The sequence below is a fragment of the Sus scrofa genome, chromosome 2 (assembly GCF_054392235.1).
Source record: "Sus scrofa isolate SSC_HxYL_T2T_F1_AM1 chromosome 2, Sscrofa_HxYL_maternal_Yorkshire_Landrace_v2.0, whole genome shotgun sequence".
Taxonomy (NCBI): Eukaryota; Metazoa; Chordata; class Mammalia; order Artiodactyla; family Suidae; genus Sus; species Sus scrofa.
The window spans coordinates 41,722,421-41,747,138 of record NC_139384.1 but is presented as its reverse complement, the minus strand read 5'-3'; the positions used below and the strand labels follow the sequence as shown (position 1 = coordinate 41,747,138).

The 24,718-nt window shown below is 41.0% G+C and overlaps 1 protein-coding gene and 1 long non-coding RNA gene across 5 annotated transcripts in view; both read left to right on the top strand.

Annotated features, from left to right (window-relative positions):
- Positions 1-24,718, top strand: part of NELL1 (neural EGFL like 1) — a 945,951-nt gene that overhangs the window by 154,702 nt on the left and 766,531 nt on the right. The window lies entirely within an intron of this gene.
- On the top strand, positions 611-5,049 carry LOC146405332 (uncharacterized). The gene is made up of 2 exons (XR_014837183.1): positions 611-1,021; positions 2,496-5,049. It is a non-coding gene; the product is annotated as an uncharacterized LOC146405332 (long non-coding RNA).

The following is a 24,718-nucleotide window of genomic DNA, read 5'->3' as shown; positions in this document are numbered from 1 at the left end:
GTCTATTTCTGTTTTGTACATAAGTTCATTTTGTATTTTGTTTTTTTTAGATTCCACATAAAAGCAACATCATATGATACTTATCTTTGTGTGACTTACTTAATATGATAATCTCTAGGTCCACCCATGTTGCTGCAAATAGCAGTAATTCATTCTTTTTTATGGTGGAGTAATTCCATTGTATTATGTATACATGCCACATCTTTATCCATTCAGCTATCAGTAAACACCCAGTTTGCTTCCATGTCTTGGCTATTGTGAGTAGTGCTGCCGAACATTGGGGTGCATGTATCTTTTCAAGTAATGGTTTTCTCTGGATATATGCCCAGGATTGGGATTGCAGAATCATATGATAACTATTTTTAGTTTTTTTTTTTTGGGTGTGTGTGTGTGTGTGTGTGTGTGTGTGTCTGTTTGCCTTTTCTACGGCCTCTCCTGCAGCATATGGAGGTTCCCAGGTTAGGGGTCTAATTAGCTGCCGGCCTACGCCACAGCCACAGCAACACCAGATCCGACCTACACCACAGCTCATGGCAATGCCAGATCCTTAACCCCCTGAGCAAGACCAGGGATCAAACCCGCAACCTCATGGTTCCTAGTCGGATTTGTTAACCACTGAGCCATGAGGGGAACTCCTCTGTCTTTAATTTTTTAAGGAACCTCCATACTGTTCTCCATAGTGGCTGTACCAATTCGCATTTCCACCAACAGTGTAAGGTGGTTCCTTTTTTTCCACACCCTCTCCAGTGTTTATTGTTTGTAGACTTTTTGATGATGGCTATTCTGGCTGGTGTGAGGTGATATCTCATAGTAGTTTTGATTTGCATTTCTCTAATACTTAGTGATGTTGAGCATCTTTCACGTGCCTGTTGGCCATCTGTCTTTGGAGAAGTATTGATTTAGAGCTTCTGCCCACTTTTTGATTGGGTGGTTGTTGTTTTTTGATATTGAGCTGTATGAACTGTTCAGAATTAATCTCTTTTGGTCCCATTGTATGCAAATATTTTTTCCCATTCTGTAGGTTGTCATTTCATTTTGTTTGAGGTTTCCTTCCCTGTGCAAAAGCTCTTAAATTTAATTAGGTTGCATTTGTTTATTTTCATTTTTATTTCCATTACTCTAGGAGATGGATACAAAAAAGATAGTGCTATGATTTATGTCAAAGAGTATTCTGCCTCTGTTGAACTCTAGGAGTTTTATAGTATCTGGTCTTATGTTTAGGTCTTTCTTCAATTTTGAGTTTGTTTTTTTGAATGATGTTAGAGAATGTTCTAATTTCATTATTTTCCATGTAGCTGGCCAGTTTTCCCAGCACCACTTATTGAAGCAACTGTCTTTTCTCTATTGTAAGTTCTGGCTTCCTTCATCATAGATTAATTGACCCTAAGTGAGTAGGTTTATTTCTGGGCTTTCATTCCTGTTCCATTGACTTGTAGTTCTGTTTTTGTGCCAGGACCATTCTGTGTTGATGACTTTAGCTTTGTGGTATAGTCTTAAATTGGGGAGTCTAATTCTTCCAACTTGATTTTTCTTAAGATTGCTTTGGCTAGTTGGGGTCTTTTGTATTACTGTACAAATTAAAATTTTTTTGTTCTAGTTCCATGAGATATACCATTGGTAACTTGATGGAGATTACATGGAATTTATAGACTGCCTTGAGTAAGACAGTTTTTTTTTTTTTTTTTGGACTTTTTAGGGCTGCACTCTCAGCATATGGAGGTTTCCAGGGTAGGGTCTAATTGGAACTATAGCTGCTGGCCTATGCCACAGCCACAGCAATGTGGGATCCAAGCCGTGTCTGTGACCTACACCATAGCTCAGGGCAACACTGGATCCTTAACCCACTGAGTGAGGCCAGAGATCAAACCTGCATCCTCACGGATGCTAGTCAGTTTTGTTAACTGCTGAGCTATAACAGGAACTCCAAGATGGTCATTTTAACAATATTAAGTCTTCCAATTCAAGAACATGGTGTATCTTTCCATCTGTTTGAGTTGTCTTCAGCTTCTTTCAATAGCACCTCATAGTGTTCAGAGTACTGGTCTAATACTTCTCATATAGACCACTCACAAAGAGTGAATTCCAGAAAGCCTGATTTTTATTCTCTAAGCTATGCATTTCATACTACTGTGAAATTCTTCCTTTTTGATTCTTTTTACCCTTAAATTTATACTATCTTACTTTTCTCAACCTATCACCCACTAGAGTTGTATTGGGTAGATAATAAATGATGATGTGATAGATAATTTTTATTGGGTGTTGGCTGTGCTGATAATAGTTCTGAGTGCTTCATATAGATTAATTCATCACTCTGCTGCTATTTTTCTCATTTTAAAATGATGGAATTCGGAGTTCCTGTCATGGCTCATTGGTTAACGAACCTGACTAGTATCCATGAGGATATGTGTTTGATCCCTGGCCTTGCTCAGTGGGTTAAGGAACCAGCATTGCCATGAGCTGTGGTGTAGGTTGCCATTGATGTGGCTGTGGTGTAGGCCAGCAGCTGTAGCTCTGATTCGACCCCTACCCTGGGAACCTCCATATACCTCGGGTGCAGCCATAAAAAGACAAAAGACAAAAAGAAAATATAAAATGATGGAACTGAGGTTACATTCTGTCTCTGCAATCCTGTTGCTAAGTGGCAGTGCTAGGATTGGACCCGAGTCTGACTTGTTAGTGCCTGCTCTAACCACTAGGCTATTTAGCTCCACAGTAGGGACTATGGCCTTGAACTTTAGAACATGAGGAAAGATAAGAGCCAGACTCAGTGTGAGCAGTTTGTTAGTTTCTGGTATTTTCCTCCCATGGGTCTTACATTGCTGATTCTTGGAGTTGTTTGCTAAGATGTGGAATCTTACTAATGGAACTATTGCATTGGCCTAAGGGGAGGGACCTATGTCTATTGAGCATCTACCCTAGGCTGGGTGATGTGCTGGGTATAATAGTACTTAGGACAGCCACATGATATGGGGGTATTTCATAGGACCCATTTTACAGATGAGAAATTAGAAAGGCTCTGAGAAGCTAAGGAACCCTGTCTCAATCACATAAGGTAAAAAGTATGGAGCCCAAACTGAACCAGGATCTAAATCCTAAAACTTTGTCTTCCCACCCCTCCTCCCTCGCTGCCTCTGAAAATCATGTCCTTCCCAAGACTAATTCTTAACCATGCCAGAAGGTCTTCCCTGGAGGGAGACGCTACAGAAGGTTCAGGAACCATAAAAATACTTGAAATTGGGAGGAGATTTCCCAGGCAGTTTCATTGCTCCAAGGAACTGTAAGGTGGCAGGATTTTGCACCTTTTTTAGAACTGAGAAACAGAGCCTTTTCAACCTAATTACGCAAATTGTCATAAGAAAAGCGACTGCTATTTTAGTTGGTAGTTGAACATGTTCTGCTTGCTACTGAGACACACTTTTCTCTCTGCTTTAGCTGCTTAGCTGGGCCTAGTTAGAAACTCCCAAAGTGTGGGTAGCATTTACCTCAAGCTAGAAACTTAAAAGGAACCACTCAGCTGGGTGGCCAGCCTGATTATCTCTACTGCCTTAGGTTTTTCTTTAGCTGCCTTTTCATTAATAGTTGCCAACAACGCCAAGAATGAGGCCTGAACTAACCTTCCTCGGATTCTCCTGCTCCATTCTCAGCTCACTCTGCGGCCTGTCCCTTTTGCTCAAAGCCACAATCCGCTGACACCTGGGCTTCAGTGTATAGTGTTCTTTTACCATGAAAGAGATTTTCCTTCCTTCTCTTTATTTGGTAATTTAAAATTCTCAATCAAACTATCCAATTAAAGTATTGGATACACTCTTTCTGCTAGGTTGTGAGAATACTAAGAAATAGGAGTTTTTGCTATTGGGAAGTCTGTGGCTATTCATTCCATCTTTTTTAATTCTGAAGTCACCAGGTCCCCCCACAGTGATTGGCCCTAGTCCTTGGATATCAGGGAAATTGTGGACTTGGATGGACACCCTGTGAGCAGGCTGTTTTGTCAATGCGTAGTGGCAGGTCAGCAGTGGGAAGAACTGAAAAGAGTTACTCCCAGCATCTTGGTCTTGAAGTGACAGTGGAGACTGGCCTCAAAAAAGCTTTCCATTCAAATGGTACATGCATCCAGTCTTTGGCCACAACTTTCTGCAACATGTGGGCCTCCTCACTCGCATCCCATCTTCTCTTGCCTCACCGCTGGAAAAAAACTCTCCTACGCAGTCACAGTGCAATGGGATTCTGAACTCTCACCTCATTTATTCCAGCTTGCAAAACATGATACAGCATGTGTACACACGCACACCTGCAGCCCAGTTGTCACTGACAGCTAACTCAATGATTATAGTATAGACAGTAAACATATTTCGATTTTACTTTTAACACATGCTATTTATTCACTGTGGAGCACACTTTTTCCATACAACTGGTTTTGAAGCACATCAGAACCAGAGAAATAAACGTATTATAAATTACTAAACAAGTCAGTAATTCAAGGTTTCTGTCGAATATTTCAGAGTAACTTCAGGATTTGAGCATCTGTTTTTACCTCTAGGTTTTTCATAATGAAATATGGTGAAATGGCATCTTCTCTCCAGAGAGTTTCAAAGGTATTAACCAATATCAGATCATTAAACTGCACATGCCTTAATGTAGCTAAGCCACATATAGAAAGTACTACATTGGCTTTGATACAACCGTTTGCACTAAAGGAAGGAGGGGGAAATAAAGCGATAACTATCAAAGGACACAGCTTCCAAAAGAGCCAGGCCAAAATTCTCCATCTCCTGGTTCCCCGACTGATAAATTAGTCACTTCACAGGCATGAACACATGCACACAACTCATCACAATTAAAATCGGGAAGCCATACATGTATACTTTTTTTTCTCACATTATCATGCTCCATCATAAGTGACTAGACATTGTTCCCAACGCTATACAGAAGGATCTCATTGCTTATCCATTCCAAAAGCAATAGTTTGCGTTAACCCCAACTGGGTCACCTTGCTATGTGGTAGAAAATTGACAGAACACTGTAAACTAGCTATAATGGAAAAAATAAAAATCATTATAAACAAACAAAAATCAAGAAGTCAGCATGTGCCTCATCTCTAGCCACCCAGAAGCACCAGATCCTCTGTCCAGGGAGAGATGATAAGCAAGTGAGGAAGCCAGGACATACCCATGTGTAAACTTATGGAGCAGTACAAGGTAACAGTACATGGGATGCTAGAAGACAGAATATGATGGATTGCTGGATTCCTGGTAGAGACAATGAGGTTTGAGAGCTCACTAGAGGAAGGGTGCCTGGGGACATGGAGTAGCTTCTTAATATCTTACCATCCCAGGTGAAAATCCATGACAATTTCTGTAGCTTTATAGTTTTGCCACTGTGTGATTTGATTCTGTACCAGTCATCTGAGAATCGGGCTTGGAATGAGGTTCATCTTCTGAGCATTACAAAGCCAGTCATAGTGCTGGCAAGAGAAGAGTGTGTATGGTGAGTGGTATCTAGTTGGCAGGGAGAGAGAGCCTGCAGAAAGAGAGAGAGAAGGAAGTGTGAGAGAGGGGAGGACAGGGAAAGAAGAGTTGTCCTCCATGTGACCAGGCATATGGGCTGTGTGGTTTAACCTAGACTTAGGAATGCTGGACCTTTGTCTTGGTTTTGCCATTTATAAAGTGTGAATTACATGCAGTGATGCAGGAGTGTGAAATCAGGCAAGCTATGTCTTAGATTCTTTAAAGTTTATTTTCTTCATTCATTCATTGACTCATTCATTCACTCATTCATATGCCAGGAAGTATGCTCACATCTGTAAAAAGGGAGTAATAATAACTCTTCTGCCATATGGTTTTAAGAATGTACCAAGAGAGTGGGTATAAAATCCTCAGAAAATTTCAAACTACTATGTAAACATACAGCATCATGAAGTACTACAAACATTTATCATCTTATATAAAAGATGTTAAAATATCATATTGGAAAAGAATACAATTTATTCAAATTTTCACCTGAATAAAAACAGTGGCTCGGGAGTTCCCGTCGTGGTGCAGTGGTTAACGAATCCGACTAGGAACCATGAGTTTGAGGGTTCGGTCCCTGCCCTTGCTCAGTGGGTTAACGATCCGGCGTTGCCGTGAGCTATGGTGTAGGTTGCAGACGCGGCTCGGATCCCGCGTTGCTGTGGCTCTGGTGTAGGCTGGCGGCTACAGCTCCGATTCGACCCCTAGCCTGGGAACCTCCATATGCCGTGGGAGCGGCCCAAGAAATGGCAAAAAGACAAAAGACAAAAGACAAAAAAAAAAAACAAAAAAAAAACAAAAAAAAAAACAGTGGCTCAGAGTTCCTGTGGTGACCCAGTGGTAAGGAACCCAACTAGTATCCATGAGGATGTGGATTCAATTCCTGGCCTTGCTTAGTGGGTTAAGGATTCGGTGTCGCCATGAGCCGTGGAGTAGATCGCAGACGTGGCTCTCATCTGGCATTGCTGTGGCTGTGGTGTAGGCTGACAGCTACAGCTCTGATTTGACCCTTAGCCTGGGAACTTCCATGTGCTGAGAGTGTGGTCCTAAATAGACAAACAAAAACAAACAAAAAGTGGTTCATGTACCATGGGTGAAGATCTAGTGTGTAATATGGATCCATGGTACAGGGTAGGGTTGGAGGTCTCTGTCAGGTCCCTGAAGTTACTTGACTGCTAAATCCTAGGCATGGTTCTCCAAAAGTTTGTCTGATGCATGGTTTTTGTGTTACCAGAGTCCCTTTAGAATATGTAACTACAGAGTCTCTTCACAAATATGTAACTAAGGCTGTATGGGAAAGGAAATATTCCCCTCCAATATAATAAGATCTTTTGTTGATCCTGACAGGGCTTTGAGAATGTGGCATGGCTTATTTCCTTTTATATTTCTGTGAGACAGGAGGTTCAAAGATTTACTTTCCCTTCCTCAACTCATGAGCCAGAATTATCGCAGCTTCCCCCGCCCCTTCTTTTTGGCTGCACCCATGGCATATGAAAGTTTCTGGGCCAGGGATCAAATCTGAGCCACAGTTGTGACCTAAGCCACATCTGTGGTAACATCCCATCCTTAACCCACTGCACCAGGCTGAGGATCAAACCCCTGCCACCTCAGAGAAAACACTGGACTCTTATCCTACTACGGTGCAGCAGAAACTCCTATCACAGCTCTTAAGAGAAGATATAAAGCCAGGCACGAAGTTTTACTTAATGAGGAAACTAACGTGTTGTAATTTCCTGAACCTCTTACACAAAATATATACTATTTGATTCTCTACTTTGAAAATCTGGCTTTTTAGCACAAAAGTGTTCTGGACTGAAAACTTGAACCTGAAACACGTTAAGTTCCTATGACCCTGGGAAATTTATTTACAGTCTCTGGGCTTTAACTCCCTAGGTATACAATGAAGGGCTAGGACTAGATGATTTCTAAATCTTCTTTCTATTCTTCTGAGTATCTTGTTCTGATTCTGCCTCATCGTAGTGCTTAGTTAGGACATTTTCTATTTGTTTTTTTGTTTGTTTGTTTGTTTTTTGTTTTGTTTTGCCTTCAGGACTTTAGAGAGCAACCAAGCCCACCATCATCTTCTTCTACTGCTCCTATAGTAGACCAGCAGGGGTTTTGCAGTCATCTGAATTGTTATTTGGGTTGACAATACAACAGGTTGCTGGTGAGCAAAGACTGCTTATGCTATATGCCCAATTTTTAAAAAATGATTTTAATTTTTTCCACTATAGCTGTTTCTTTTTTTTTTTCCCCTCAGTTCCCTCCCTCCTCACTGAGGTAGAGGCTGAATAAGGATTTTTGGATCTAAGGGATATTAACATCTTGTTCTCTCTACCTGCGCTTTTTCTTTCTTTCAAACTGTTTGCCCCAGACATGTATGACAGTGGGCAGCTCTTTGGGGGTGCAGGCTGCCCTAGCCATGGAGGCTCTGATAAGTTGGTAGTCTACAAGATAGTGCAGTATACTGTAGCCAGCAGATGATGGGTAGTTGTACTCTTGAAAAATATAACATGTCCTCTGAATACTGAAGGAAAAAAGCCTTTGCTGCTGCTAAGCTGTAGAGACTTAAGTAATGGGAGAGAATGAATCTAATGGCTGATGTAATAACATTCAAAGGTAGAGATTCTTTGGCAAAACAAAAGAGAACAATTAAGAGAATGGCTGCTTAATTGTTAAGGCAGTTTAGACATTACCATGTTGGATGCCTCATTCTGGTTGAGACCCCTGCCCTTCTACTGATGCAGTGTACCCTGTAGCTTATTCATTGCAACCTCATTAGGTGGGTTCCAAGTTTAACTTTGTCCTTTCTTCTAATGACATCAGTAGCAAACTATTTCTAATTTTGTCTTTTCAAAAACCTTTATCTTTTCCTCTTGTTGCCTGGTAGGTTTAAATGTGCTCTTGGTTAACCATGGCCTCCATGGCACAGAGAGGTAGGAGGTGAAAAGACTAATTGAAGTGAATGATGAGAGAGTGACCTGCATTTCCCTCCAACTACCTGCACTCCTGGGCTTTCAAAGTTGCAAATGAAAAGGACTAAAAAGAAATACAACAGAAGCTTCTTTTTATCTGGTGGTTTGTTGGCTACCTGAGGCCATGAGTACCATAACAAGAAGGTACATTATTATATACGTGGGGGTCCAAGATGTATTAAAATAGGAAAATAAGTCTCATTTCCAACTCAGTGATTTTATCTACATGCCCTCAAACACATCTCAGGTTGTGATTGTCTTGTGTGGACATGGGTTTCTATAGGATGAATGGAAGGGGAAATAGACTGCAGGAGAAACAAATGTTTTCTTGTAGGAAAAAAATATTGAATCTTGCATCTTTATTGTTACAATTCGACTCTGTCCTTTTTGATGGATATGTATTGTTATTCCTTAAAAAGGAAAGCAATGAGAGAAAAAATCAAGCCAGAACAATACATATGATGGAAACTTATCTTTTAAAAAATGTACATTTATATATTAGTTGTCTCTGTTCCTTTTATGCTTCACTTGTTGGAAAAGAGCATTGGAGAATAAAAAATGCATGAGTCATGAGGACTTTTTAATTGAAAAAGAAAAAGAATTTCAAATACTACATTAGTTTTCTACTTAGACCAGGGGTTCTGATGTTGTCATTGAAAAGAACTGATTTTCTACACTACTGTAAAGAAATTCATTTATCTCCCTGGGAACTTTAATTAAATTAATGTTATAAATAATAGCAGCCAGAGCAGTTGGATGCAAAGAAACAGATTTATAGCTGAACCTGTTAGGCTGTTTTTTTTGCAGGGGTGTCTGGGCGGGGTAGGGCGGGGTATGGGGATGAGGAGGCTTTGAAAGAAAAGGTTCTGTGCATGCTTTTCCCTGCCCTGACCCCAAGTTCAGCTGACTTTTGTCCCTCAGCTCATCTCTCTTAACTTCTTCAAGCGTTTATTCCAGCAGGAGCTCCAGAGCCAGTAAGCCAACTGGGTAATGTGCCTGTGCTCTTACCGGAGGGTTTTCCTGGGCAATTAGAGTGGAAATAACTTCCCTTCTCCTTAAAGGGCCTGGGTGATTGCTGTCTTTAACTCTTCTCAGGAAGATCCTGCTGCATCTCTACTCATTAGAGTCTATTAGTCTGAGGGCATCACTTTCCTGACAGCCAATTTCACACATAAGAACTTACAGGCTTGGAGTTGGGGCCATCACCTGAGCTGCTTTGGGTTACTCGGAATGCCTGTATTACACAGAATGGAATTTCATTTCCATTGGAGGCAGACACCTCCAGACTGATTCATCCTGCTGTGTCCCCAGCACAGCGCTTCACTCACTCAGTTCCTCAGTGCACTTTTACCAATACCAGCAATACAGGTTAATGCTGTCTTTGAAGCACAAGGAAGGAAGGAAGGAGCTAGGGAAGAATCTGTGATTTCCATTTCTTGAATTCTTTGGTGTTTTGGCCTCAGAAACCCAGCACCCATGCTGGGAAGAACTCAGACTTCTTGCTCCGTCATCGCTGAGTTGAGATTAGTATTTGGGAATTATTTTTAAGAAATGATTTATGTACTCACTTGCTTTTTTAAAGCCCTCTGAGGTGGATATTCTTGCATCTTATACTTAGGGACTTTTGAGGTGCTGAGAAGAGAAGTGACTTGTCCAGGGGTTCATGGTAAGTCAGTGGCAGACTGGAGCCACAGTTCAGAGCTCCTTCCTTATTCCTTTTTCAGAGAGATTATTCTCTACCAATCCCTTCATCTTCTTTCCTTTGCTTCCTCCATCTTTTTAACCCTCCCATGTGATGAGATAACTCTTCTAACTTCTCATAGAAGTATAAGGTATCCCATCTATACATTGACACCAACAAAAGCCAAGTGCCATGTATTATTTTATGAGACTGAGGATGCTGGTCACCTCAAAGGGCCACTTCCTCATGGCACCAAATCCTACCTCATTATAAATTTCAACCACTGTTAGTCTTTGGATCTAGATGACTTCTGTGGAATTATTTTTAAAGACTCTGTTTCCTTCCTAGAATCTAGAATGTTGATAGAAATGTTCATGCCTTCAATCCCATGGAGACAATATAGGGTCAGGCCTTTCAAATGGTCCATCATCCTCATATGATTTGTATGCCTTGCATGTGCCTCTGTACCAATGAGTAATGGCCAAGGACCTAATCTTAAATCATGACTGACTGCAAATGAGCCATTCGGCCATTTCTTCAAATGTGAAATAGATGCATTATACTAGTCTCCAGTGTTACATGGATGGTTTTACACTGTTCCAGTATAAATTTTGATATTCCCTGTTTCAAGGTGATAAACTCCCTGTGTTCTTTAAGGTGACTTTGCAATCACAAGGCCTCATTAAAAACTATTGGTGGTGAAATAAAAGGTTGGACAATGGGGGACTCCCATTTAGGAGGGCGTTTGTCATTATTGCTTCTTTTATTGGTATCTAATTAGATATGTAGTAGAGCCTGTAGGAGCTAATAAAAGAGCAAGATCTAGGAAGGAAGTGAGCACATTGAATTCTGAGGTATTTTCATGGACAGCAATTTTTCATGGACATTAGGGTGATACATAAAGACTTCCCACTGCAAACCTGCTCACCATATCTCCTTCCTACAGCTACACACACATAAGCACATTTAATGGCCTCTTCTAAGTTTTAGGCTAAACGTTACAATCCTTACTATAGCGTACAGAACTCTTGCATCGTCTGGCCCTTGTTTTCTTCCTCAGTTTCCTCTTGCACTAGTTTTCCCAGTCGTCCGACCCCAGTCTTTTAGTTGTTTTAAGTGTACCATATTCATTTAAGCCCTAGGATCTCTGAGTGTAATGTTTCTCAAATATCAAATTCACGTCTACTTAATTTTCAGAACAAAAGAAATTTTTTTGTGTTTTACTCTTCACTGTAAACTAATACACATTTAAAATTTTTTTTTTAATTTTATTTCTTTTTTTTTTGTTATTTTCCCACTGTACAGCAAGGGGGTCAGGTCATCCTTAGATGTATACATTGCAGTTACAGTATTTTCCCCCACCCTTTCTTCTGTTGCGACATGAGTATCTAGACATAGTTCTCAATGCTATTCAGCAGGATCTCCTTATAAATCTATTCTAGGTTGTGTCTGATAAGCCCAAGCTCATATAGTTGATTTACAATGTTCCTTCAATTTCTGCTGTACAGTTGCAGTCATATTCATATATATACATACACACACACATACACATATATATATACACATTCTTTTTTTTTTTTATACTACCTTCCATCATGTTCCAACTGAAGAGACTGGGCATAGTTCCCTGTGCTGTACAGTAGGACCCCATTGCTTATCCATCCAAATGTAATAGTTTGCATCTACCAATCCCAAACTCTGCAGCCATCCCACTTCCTCCCCCTCCCACTGGATAATGTACATTTTTCTAGTAGTTTTTGATCATTTGATTGATGTCTGTCTTTGCCATGGGCTATAAGTTCACTATAGCATCACCAGTGCATATAGTAAAGCTGTCACAGAATAGGCCATCAACAAATGTTTGTGAATAGCTGAATGAATGAATAAATGGAAGAGTGATCCTAAGGGTCTGTGTCTGTGGCTTCTGACCTGTGATCGTAGATTTCTAGGTGGTTCCATTAGTTAACTACTCTTGTTCTTTGCCTCAGCCTCTGAATCTGTGTAGAGTGGGTATCACCTTTTACCCAGTTTACTTGTGTAGGGTTATCATGATGATGATATGAGAACCGGCATGGGAATATGTGTTGCACATTTCAGTGTGCTTTGTAAGTATCAGGCCTGGGAAAAGGTGAAGATGAAGTAACCCTGGCCTTTCTGTTTTGAACATCTGAGGACTGTTCTTTTCTTGGAGAAGGCAGTTAATCTATAAAAGACTTTGAGTGATTCCCTGGCCCGATTCACAGCACAGGGTGTACTGTGCCTCCCTCTCAAGTTGAATTTACATGTGTCCTGTGTCTGCAGGAACTCTGGCAGGTGTGGGGGCATGGAGATAATTTACAGATAGGGTGCAAACATAAACCAATCACAGGTAGGATTAAGGGGCATGTGCCCTCTTTGCTAGAGAACAAACACACAGCTGGGTACACTTGCCTGAACAGTGGGCATGTCACCATAGTAAAATTCTGTGGGTCTGTTTCTTCAAAATAGAGCTGAGGCCCACACTGTGGGCCTCCCATCAAGCCTGTCGAGTAAGTCCTTTGGGCAGGATTTCATGATTGCCCCAGGCTGTTTTGGTATAGATAGACTTGTGGTAAAGTTCAATGGATGTGTTTTTGTCTCTAATTTTCTTAAATTATGAAAGGTACTTGCCTGATTCACATAATGCACAAAATTTAAAATGAAGAAAACAAGAAGATATGAGGACACAAATTCTAAGCAACAATGTGAAGTATGGGTCAAAAATCTTTGTATTCTAGGTTATTTTTTCTTCGTATAGTGGAATAACTAATAAAGTGGTTATAAAGAATTCCCCATATAGGGGTTCCTCTTGTGGATCAGTGGTAATGTACCCTATATCAGTGAGGATGCAGATTCGATCCCTGGCCTCACTAAGTGGGTTAAGCTGTGGTGTAAGTTGCGGATGTGGCTTGGATCTGGCATTGCTGTGGGCTGTGGTATAGGCCGGTAGCTGCAATTCCAATTTGACCCCTAACCTGTGAACTTCCATATGTCATGGGTGCATCCCTTAAAAAAAAAAAAAAAAAAGTAATAATAAATGCCTCCCTCATGGGATTACTGGAATTGTGACAACACACCTGCATCAGATAGACACTCCTGTTTGCAAATAACACTGGTTGAAACTGCAAGGATACATAATGTTGATTTAAACAAGGAATTTAGATGAGGCAGAGAAGAGTTGGTGCTCAGCCATGTCATCCAGGACCTGTCCATCTACTCGCTCATTCTTGCCAGTGGAAAGCAGAAACAATGACAAAGGGGAAAAGGGTCATTATGATTGTCCTAAACCAACCATTCTTCATTCCATGTGGTGACACTTTGTTCTCTTAACAGAACTGAGGTACTTTGAACCAAGAAGGGGAAATGGCTCTCAGATAGGCTGCGGACAGTGTTGCTGCAATGTATCAGTAGTTTAGCACCATGCCTGGTAATTGTTTCATCAATGCCACCATGATGTTGCTGATGCTGAATTTGAGAATGATGATGAGTCTTGTGCATCTGAGCAGAACAGATATGAACAAGAGGGCCCAAGGGGATAATACACATATCTGGTTAATCAGAAATCATTGCCATACATGGATGTTCCTCCTATCAGGGAACCTTCAAAGGGAATCCAACAGGAGAAAGAGTATGAATGGGTCTGAGAGGCTGGCCTGGCTTCTGTCTCTAGAGTCCATCAACCCTGTTGTCTAGGCCTCTACTTTGGGAAACCTAGCCTTTGCCTGTTGCTTCTGCTCTCTCACACATCCTTGAAATACAGCTGCCCTTCCACACGAAGTACCATGTTAGGCCCATCTAAACCAGTGCCTGATTGTGGCCCTTTCCCTTACAACCACCCCCTCATATTCTCATGTCTTATCTTCCTGGCCCACCAAACCGTGGCTTATGATGCCTGCTTCTTTTCTTTTCTTTTCTTTTTTCTTTTCTTTCTTTCCTTCTTTCTTTTTCTTTCCTTCTTTCCTTCCTTCTTTCTTTCATATAAGTATAGTTGATTTACAGTGTTATGCCAGTTTCTGCTGTATAGCAAAGTGACCAAAGTGACTCAGTCATTCATATATGTGTGTGTGTGTTATATACACACACATTCTTTTTCTCATACTATCTTCCATATGTTCTATCCTGAGAGATTGGATATAGTTCCCCGTGCTGTACAGGAGGACTTCATTCCTTATCCAATCCAAATGTAACAGTTTGCATCTACTAACCCCAAACTCCCACCCCATCCCACACCCTCCCCCCTCTCCACTGGCAACCACGCCTGTTCTCCATGTCCGTGAGTCTGTAAGTAGGTTCGTTTGTGCCACATTTTAGGTTTCACATATAAGTGATATCATATGGTGTTTGTCTTTTTCTTTCTGACTTGCTTCACTTCATGTGAGAATCCGTAGTTGCATCCATGTTGCTGCAGATTACACTATTTTTTTTATGGCTGAGTAGTATTCCATTGTGTATATGTACCTCATCTTAATTCATTCTTCTGTCAATGGACATGTAGATTATTTCCATGGTCTTGGCTTGTGTGAATAGTGCTGAAATGAACACACAGGTGCATGTATCTCTGAATTACAGTTTTGTCCAGGTATATGCCCAGGACTGGGATTGCTGGGTCATATGGTAGTTCTATATTTAGTTTTCTGAGAAACCTTCATACTGTTTTCCATAGTGGTTTTACCAATTTACGTTGCCACCAACAGTGTAGGAGGTTTCCCTTTTCTCCATACGCTCTCCAGTGATGGCCTGCTTCTTTACCTGAACAGTTTGACAACTTGTTTGGTTTTCTTCTCTCTTGACTGACAGAGGGTCAGGGTTTCCCTAATAGCCAATCCCCAGAATCCCCACTGGCAGGACAGCCCCTTCCTGCATTCCACACTCAGGGCAGATCCACACCTTGGCTCTGCTGATCGTTGTGATGTTGACACCTTGCCCTATCTGGATCTTTTCCCTTTCCTGCTATACTTTAACTGTAAGTTGGATCCTGGGCAGTTTGGTGGGGTTGCTGCTTACCCCACTAGAGTTACAGCCATGCAGCAGCAGAATTGGCATCAGCAGATGGGTTCAAGGCTTCATTTGGAATCAACCTGGATTCTTGCTTTCAGTGGAGGAGAAAACAACAACATTTGCATTATCCATGAAGCTGTTTGACATACACATTATGTGACCAAGCCTTGCCCTAAAGTTCATCCCTGCAAAGTGCCAAGTCACCTGTTGCAAGATGGGCTATCACTGGGTTTAACCCAAATGCCACTTTCTTCAAAAGAGAATGTGTTTAGGTATTGACTCCAGTCATTCCTCAAAGAGGAGACAGGTTGGGATAGTGGAAAATACCTTGGTGTCTGGGCTGGATATCTTCCATCTGCTTCTCTGGAATCATCTTCTTCCCTCTCTGCTCCATTCAGCTCTGTGTCTTAGCAGGCTGGAGGCTCCTTTACCATTTAGATTTCTTTTGAATTCCATCTGTAGGAAAAACAGTAGGAGGTCAGAGGGAGGGAGGTGAGAGTTTTTGCTTCCCTAGCTTCTTCTCTGAGGAGTCACAGTGGACTGGCTGTGCCTTTTGACTGAAAGCCACAGGCCCTATTATGCCCAGGAAGGAAAAAGCTCCCCAGCCCCTTTTCTATAATCTCTGTGGTAGCATACCATCTCTTGTGGTTTATCTATTCTCTGCTTATACTTCTATAAATAATCCTTTAATTTATTATTCTCTTTTCAAAAATACCAAATCTCAGGATAGTGACTATTTGCCACCATTGTTGCTGAAACTCGGGTTCTGTCCACCAGTGCTGAATAGAAATGGAGAGACAGAGTTTTGGGCAAAGGAGAAAAAAATAGCTTTATTGCTTTGCAAGGCAAAGGGGGCCATAGCAGGCTACTCCCCTAAAGACTGTGCCCTCCTTTGGGAGAGAGTAAGAGGTGGTCTTACAGTTTTGGAGTGGAAAATAGGGCCACACTTAAGGATCAGGGTAGATGTAAGCTTTCATCCTTCTTCAAAGTTAGTGTTTTGTGGCCCCAGGCCTTGTTCTTGTGGTCTTCCTCTCTGGTTTTCATATGTTGGGGTTTTAGTTTTGCAGAAGAACTCAAAGATAATCTTTTGTATATTCCTTGAAGAGGGACAGGGACCCTACCCCAGGGGGGCACTGTTGTTACTAGACTGCTCCTTTCTGTCCCCTTTCCTGATTAGCAACTGTGTGAACCTGCCCTTTGGAACCCAGGGGAGGTCATGTAGCTGAAGTGTATCCTCTAAAAATAAGAAATGGGGGACACATGGTGTGTTCAGGAGCCCCACAGGGTCCTGCTGGGAGTCACCAGGATCTTTCCTCTTACAGGTTCATAGGAAGAAACCCTGGATCACTCTCTGGCTTTACTGCTTCCTAGCTGTGTGTCCTTGGACAGGTTTCTTAATGTCTTTAGTCCTGGGTTTCTTATCAATGAAAGCAGGGTAGCAAGCATAATTGCTTTTGTCTACCTCTCCAGGAAGAAACAGAGTGTGAAAAATGTCATGTAAACTGTAATGTGCTGCGCACAGGGAGAGCTTCTTATCACCGCGATATGCCAGGAGCTTGAAGTGGGAATTGGGGAAAGCGGAAGGCTTTGAGGATGGAGCACGTAGGTCTCCGGAGAGGGCTTTGCATCCTCATCTGCTTCTCCAGCACAGTTAATGAGGAATGCAGCTGACAGGAGGACAGGACCCAACAGATTATTCTTCAAAGCCAAGCCCACAGGACCTCCTCTTCCATTCACCTCAAGCCCACAGGTCCAGCTCCTGTGGAATACAAATGAGAATCCCTTCAATTACAGACACATTATTGAGTGATGGCATTAGCTTCTGCTAAAATGGATTTTCTGATAAGGCCTTTAGAAAATATAATTACGTGGTCAAAAAAGACAAAATTGTCAAATGATGCTGAGAGACCCAGATGAAAAGGCCGATTTCCTAGCTTTTGTTTTTCAATATTCAGTGAGTGAGGTATTACAAGAGTAAATCCTGTTATTTGTGTCCAGGATAATCTGACACGGGTTGCTAAAAAGAAATGGCAGTGGTATTTATATTGGAAATTGCTTTGGAAGGCCGTCTGCCTGAGCTTCGAGAGCCAATCACTCTTGCTCATGTCAGTCATCTCATCCTCTTTGATTGCCTCTGAAGGACTTTCACTAGGTGAAATTATCTTGATCATTTACCTGTTTACAATTTTACTGTGTCTCATTCTCCCTGACTCACACCCCTCACCTCCAGTAGGGAGTGTCAACAACTTGAACTTGTCTTGGGTTCATGCTGTGTCCCCAGCACCTGGCCATGTGTCTGGCTCAGAGTCCATACGTGTTTGACCATTGGTTGAATTAATGAATGAATTAAGAAATAAGGGAGGAAATACTCCGCACAAAAGGCTGTGCTAGAAATGAGAGAATCCTGGGCTTTTAAGGAGCTGACATCTAATATTCTTCCCACAACATTGAAAAGATGGACATAAACCCATCGTTTCAAGATATGAAACACTCAGGGCTGTCACAGAAGCAAAGGCACAGGTCACAGGATTTGAATACTTGAATATACTTCCAGTGGAAAAAGATTAAGGTAAAATGAATGGTGCTCTGTGAGTGAGGCTTTAGATTAGAGCCAGACTGCTGTGTTGATATTGAAATCTCCTGCATCTCAATGGTTTCCCTTTGCCTGAGTTAATTGGACCACAGTTTTATCATTTGTGGGAGAAAAAAAGATAGCAACCCTATATCATGGATTTAATTGAAGTAATACATGGACAGCATATAGATATATGGTTGGTACATAGTAAGCACTCAGTAAATGTTACTTATTTTTGACCAGGGGTAATAGTAGTTGGAAGAGGAGGCGGGGAATGTTATGAAATAAAATACAGTGAATCTTAGCCAGGAGGTGAGAAGACTTGGCTTTCAGCTCTGCTGCTGAACCATGTGACTCAAGGGAAGAACTCCTCTTCTCTGGGTATCATGCAAAATGAAGAGCTTGACCTTGACGGTCTCTATGTGCCCTCAAATTTTAATTATGTACTTAGGGCTGGACTTAAAAGATACGTAGTTGTTTCATAGTACAGCACAGTGTGCATGTGGGGGGTAACTTTGTTTTTGATTTTCTTTTTTCTGCTCATGGCATACAATTATTTAATTTTTAAAAAGAACATATCTCTTTGCCCCTTCTTCCCACCCCACACACAGCTTTGGGTACAGAAAAGGTTCTCAAACACCTATTGGTTGCTTGGCTGACTGATTTGGTTGGGTGTTAGGGTTAGAAAGAGTCCAACAGTGTCCAGAAGAAGAAGGAAAATGAAGAATCATTCTGTTCTTGAGTATGGAAATTATCAATGAGACATTTCATTTCATCCACACTCAGATACACTTGACACAAAAAGAGGGAAATAGAGGGAGGGCAGAAGATAAGAAAGTAGGAAAGGAATGAATCGGCTATCTACTGTATGCTGGGAGTTTACATATCACATCTCCTTTGACCTTCACAACAACCTTGGGAGATGTGGTTGTAGGTGTTTTGAGGTATCTTTACTCCCGTTTTGACCATGAAGAGATAGAATCAGGGAGGATCCTGCTTATGTTCCTAGAAGGAGGGGGCAGATGAGGGTGGGATTGAAACCGAGGCTTGTTTGACTCCAAAGCCATCATACTCTCCTCCTCTGAGAGGTGATATTCCACATTTCTTTCCTCACCTCCTTGACATTCACTCCCCTGGATAAACCTAACTTCCTACCTCACCCAGAATATAGAGACAATCAGAAGAGAACCTTACTGATTCTACCACTACCTTCACAGTCGACCTGCTTCTGGACCATGGACTTGCATTTCCCATCACTATGCACACTCTCCATGCTCCTATTTAGGGCCATCCCCCTCACTTGTGCAGGACCTCACTTCTCCCATTTCCCTCTGTCCTGCATCATCAGTATTTCCTCTCAACAGGGCTATCTCAGGCAGCATAAATAAATCCCATAAATCTATCATATGTAAACAAGTCTTTCCTCAATCCCATATCCCTGTCTCGCCATTTCTTTGATTGTCTTTACAGTCGAAAATCTCCAGAAGAGTTAATAAACACTATTTTAACTTCTTCTTCTCCCCTTCTGTCTCTCTCTCTTTCTTTCTTTCTTTTTTTTTTTTTTAAAGGGCTGCGCTGGCGGCGTATGAAGGTTCCCAGGCCAGGGGTCCAGTTGGAGCTGTAGCTGTTGGCCAATGCCAGGGCCACAACAACACTGGACCCAATCCATGTCTGTGACCTGTACCACAGCTCATGGCAACGCCGGATCCTCAACCCACTGAGTGAGGCCAGGGATCGAACCTGCGTCCTCATGGATGCCAGTCAAGTTCATTAACAGCTGAGCCACAACGGGAACTTCTCCTTCTCTTTTTGAATTCATTCCTGGTCATGTTTGGTCCCTGCAGTCATACCGAAGACACTCTTATTAAAGGTACCAAAGCCCTCCACATGGCTGATTCTGGAGTTAATTATCCATCTTCATCTTATTTGATGGATCAGCTGCACTTGACAAAACTGGTCCCTCTCTCCTTGAAAATTATTCCTCACTGGGTTATTGGGCCTCCCACAACTTGGTATTGCCTGTCATTCCTTAAGTTTTCCCTTACACTCTGAATGCAGTTTATCAGCAATTTCTGTTAATCTTAGCTTCATAATGTATCTAGGCTCTGACCATTTTTTACCACCTCTGCAACTACCAGCCTGGTGCAAACTGTTACCATTTCTCAACTGCATTGTTGTAACAGTCTACAGTAATTTCTCCTAATTTCTCCTGATTCTACCTTTGCTATATTCTTATTTCCAATCTATTCTCAACTCATCAACCAGAGTATTCTGTTTAAGATCATGTCAATCCTCTACTCAAACTTTTAAAAAAAATTTTTATTATAGTTGATTTACAATGTTCTGTCAATTTCTGCTATAAAGTAACCCAGTCTGTCTGTCTGTCTGTCTGTCTATCTATCTATATATGTATATAATTTTTCTCACATTAATCCTCCATCTTGTTCCATCACAAGTGATTAGATATAGTTCCCTGTTCTATAGAGCAGGATCTCATTGCTTATCCACTCCAAATGCAATAGTTTACGTCTACTAACCCCAAATTCCTAGTCTATCCCACTCATTCTCCCTCCCCCTTGGCAACCACAAGTCTGTACTCCATGTCCATGAGTTTGTTTCTTTTCTGTAGATAGTTTCATTTGTGCTGTATATTACATTCCAGGTATAAGTGATATCATATGGTGTTTGTCTTTCTCTTTCTGACTCGCTTCACTCAGTATGAGAGTCTCTCGTTCTTTCCATGTTGCTACAAATGGCATTATTTTGTTCTTTTTTATGGCTGAGTAGTATTCCATTGTGTATATGTACCACATCTTAGTGCATTCATCTGTCTTTGGACATTTAGGTTGTTTCCATGTCTTAACTGTTGTGACTAGTGCTGCACTGAACATATGGGTGCATGTATCTTTTTCATTGAAAGTTTTGTCTGGATATATGCCCAGGAGTGGGATTGCTGGATTATATGGTAGTTCTATATTTAGTTTTCTGAGGTACCTCCATACTGTTTTCTATAGTGGTTTACCAATGTACATTCCCACCAACTTTCTAAAGTACTTCCTATCTCACTAAAAGTAAAAGATTGAGCCGTAGCATGGTCTAAAATTCCAAGATGATCTACCTCTTTTCTGCTTCTCCATTCTCATACCTTCCAGCTTTCTTCCAACTTTCTTCCCTGCTCTTTTAGCTCCAGCCAACTTGAGTCCTTGATGTTACTTGAACATTTCACATACACTCCTACCTCAGGGCCTTTGCATTTGCTGTTTGTTCTGCCTGGAAAACTTTCTCCTTATGTATTCTCCTAATTTACTTCCTAGCATCTTTAATGTATTCAAATGCTTTCTTATTAAATATATTCAGAGCTTTTCTCAAACATGAGAGTTTAATGTAGAAACTCTCTTACCACATTGTTCTCCACCCCCTTGCTGTTTTATTTTCTTCTTGGTGTTTATCACTTCCCAATTCCTGAATTAGTTTGCTTGTTATGAGTTTTTACCTCCTCATGTTAACCTTCCCAAAAAGGTCAGGGGTTTTTCTCACATACCTATCTTAGTACAGTGCCTGCTCCATATTTTGTTTTGTATGCTTTTTTTTTTTTTTTTTTTTTTGGCTTTTTAGGGCTGCACCTGCAGCATATGGAAGTTCCCAGGCTAGGGGTTGAATTGGATTTGTAGCTGCCAGCCACAACCCCAGCCTCAGCAACATGGGATCTGAGCCATGACTGGACCTACACTACAGCTCATGGCAACGCCGGATCCTTAGCCCACCGAGCGAGGCCAGGGACTGATCCCACCTCCTCATGGATACTAGTCAGTTTCATCACTGCTTGCTTTTTATCTTATGTTACTTGTTGTTGAGCCCTTGACCTTATATATGAAATTGGTACAACCAAGTTGAACCAAGATAAAACAAAAAATGAAGTAGGTGGCAGTAATTCTCTGAGCCACCAAATGGTTTAGCATTGGAGTCACTTGTGCAGACAGGCTTTCAGGACCATAAGGATACACGTGAAGATAGTTTGCAGTAGGCATGTAATGGGATATCTATTCGCCTAGTTGGAGCTGCTGGGTCTCTTCTGCACTTGAGACCTGATTAGTGATGTGGAGTCTGTCAGGTAAAGCAGGTGAGATGGAGTGGAGGGCATAGTCGAGGAAGGGGACTAAGGGCTACCACCCTTTGAGCAGTGATTAAAAGCCAGGCCACATGATTTACAATCATTTTATCTCAATATCACATTAAACCTAGAAGGCATCTATGACCTCTTCATTTTACAGAGAGATTGAATGACTGTCAAACTCATCTAGTTCAGAAGAGTTAGAGCCAGACATTATGGCACTGAAATATCATTGGTGGGAGGAAAAGATGAGCCATAAGAAAGTAGCTCTAGGGTTCTCTTCAAATCTTATGTTTGAACACACAGATTGTTTAGATTCAAAATATGTCCAAACATATTTTGTAGTTTCAAACAGAATTGGTCCCTGACTTAGGATGGTTGGACTTAGAATTTTTTGACTTTACAATGCTGTGAAAGTGACATGCATTCAGTAGAAACCATACTTTGAATTTGATGTTTTTCCCTAGAGTATTGATATATGGTATGATACTGTATTGTGATGCTGGGCAGTGGTAGGGAGCCTCAGCTCCCAGTCAGCCACATGATTGTGAGAGAAAACAACTAATACACTAACAACCGTCCTGTACCTGGACAACCATTCTGTGTTTCACTTTAAATATTCAATAAGTTACAAGAGATACTCAACACTTTATTACAAAACAGGCTTTGTGTTAGATGATTTCGCCCAACTATAGGCTAATGTGAGTGTTCTGAGCACATTTAACATAGGCTAGGCTGATGATATTTGTTAGGTTAGGTGTATTCAATAGATTTTTGCCTTATGATATTTTCAACCTAATGATGGGTTTATCAGGATGTATCCCAATTATAAGTAAAGCAAGATACATATTCACTAAACCTTTCACAAAGGCATTTGTTGAGCCAGCATAATGCTACAGGGGATGTAGAGTTAAATATATATTATGTCCTCTAAGAAGCCTATAGTCTTATGTGACACATAAGACAGCAGATGGACTAGTCGATTGTAATACACAATATTATCTGATGCAAGGCCAAACTGTATCAACTGTATTTTAAGTGCTATTACAATTCAGAAGTCAGAATAATCTGTACCCTCAATTAGCTCAGCATTGCTTTGTATGCCTTATGCATTAGGTAGTTTCTGGGGGTAAAGAGATGGTGATAAGAATAAGAATATTAAATACTATAGGCTGAGCAGTGTTCTAAGTGCTCTAAATATGTTAATTCTTACAAGAACCACTTAAGGTAGGTACTGTTATTATCTCTGTTTTTTTAGATGAGAAAACCAGGAAACAGTGGTGAAGTAACATGCTCATGGTTACGTTGGTAGTAAGTGGCAGAGTCATGTTGTAAATCCAGTTAATGTAGTTAAGATTAAAGTTGTAACTACTTGAACTACAAGTTCTAAGGGTCCTAGCATGTAGTTGGAAAGGTAAGTTAATTCTTCTAACAGTGAGTATGTTCTACCATAGTGTAGTAAAGGAAGCTATAAGAATACATAGATAGGGAGTTCCCATCGTGGTTCAGTGGAGATGAATCTGACTAGCATCCATGAGGATGGGGGTTCGATCCCTGGCCTCACTCAGTGGGTAAGGATCCAGTGTTGTCATGAGCTGTGGTGTAGCTTGGATCTGGTGTTGCTGTGGCATAGGCTGGCTGCTATAGCTCCAGCTCAACCCTAGCTTGGGAACCTCCATATGCTGTGGGTGCAGCCCTGAAAGGACAAAAAACAAAGAAACAAACAAACAAAAAAACAAACGAAAAGAATTCAGAGATGATGCTGTTCAACTAGCTTGGGGAGGGGGTGGTGTCACAGGGAGGTTGTAGACAAGTTTCCCTCTTGTCTGGATGGTGGTTGCCTAAATCTGAACCTCTCCACACTCTTTCCAAAAATGTTTATAGATCAACAAGGAGAACAAATAAATGTATACATTCTCACATTGTCAGCGTAAATGGAGGCAGAAAGCATTGTAAACTTCAATTTACTTGAAAAGACTTTACAAAATGAGCATAAAAGAGCAGAAACGTATACACAACTATAAAAAATGAGAAAATATGTCTGTGGGTGCAAATTCTTAAAAAAAAAAGTAGAAAAAAACTCTAATACAATATTCCAACCTGATTCAAATATCCTTTAACAAACTTAGAGTTATGAAACCCACTCTTAAAGAGAAATTCAGAAACTCAGAGCAGAAATATACAAAAACCAAGAATATGTAACATGGGTGACTAAATGTAGGAAAGAAATGAAAGGGACATTATCATTTTTTTTTGTTGTTGTTGTTGTTGTTGTTGTTGTTGTTGCTATTTCTTTGGCCGCTCCCGCGGCACATGGAGGTTCCCAGGCTAGGGGTTGAATCGGAGCTGTAGCCACCAGCCTACGCCAGAGCCACAGCAACGCGGGATCCGAGCCGCGTCTGCAACCTACACCACAGCTCACGGCAACGCCGGATCGTTAATCCACTGAGCAAGGGCAGGGACCGAACCCGCAACCTCATGGTTCCTAGTCGGATTCGTTAACCACTGCGCCACGACGGGAACTCCTATCATTTTAGAAATAAAGGATATATTACAAGAACCACAAAGCTATAAGAATACAGGAAGCTATAATTCAACCAAAGAAACTATAAGGGGGCATTGACAAACATCATTAAAATAACCAAGGAAATGATTATTAAATAAAAAATACCTTCAAAGAAAAATGGTCAGTCAAAAAGTAGGAAAAGAAAACCATATTTATGTATTTTATGTAATTGACATAATTAAAGAAAAATGAAGTGTATTTAATATTTAAAATTACAATGCTGGATAGGCAAAATAACCTTGAATAAGAACTAATTTGGAGGACTCAGTTTCTGATTTCAAAACTTA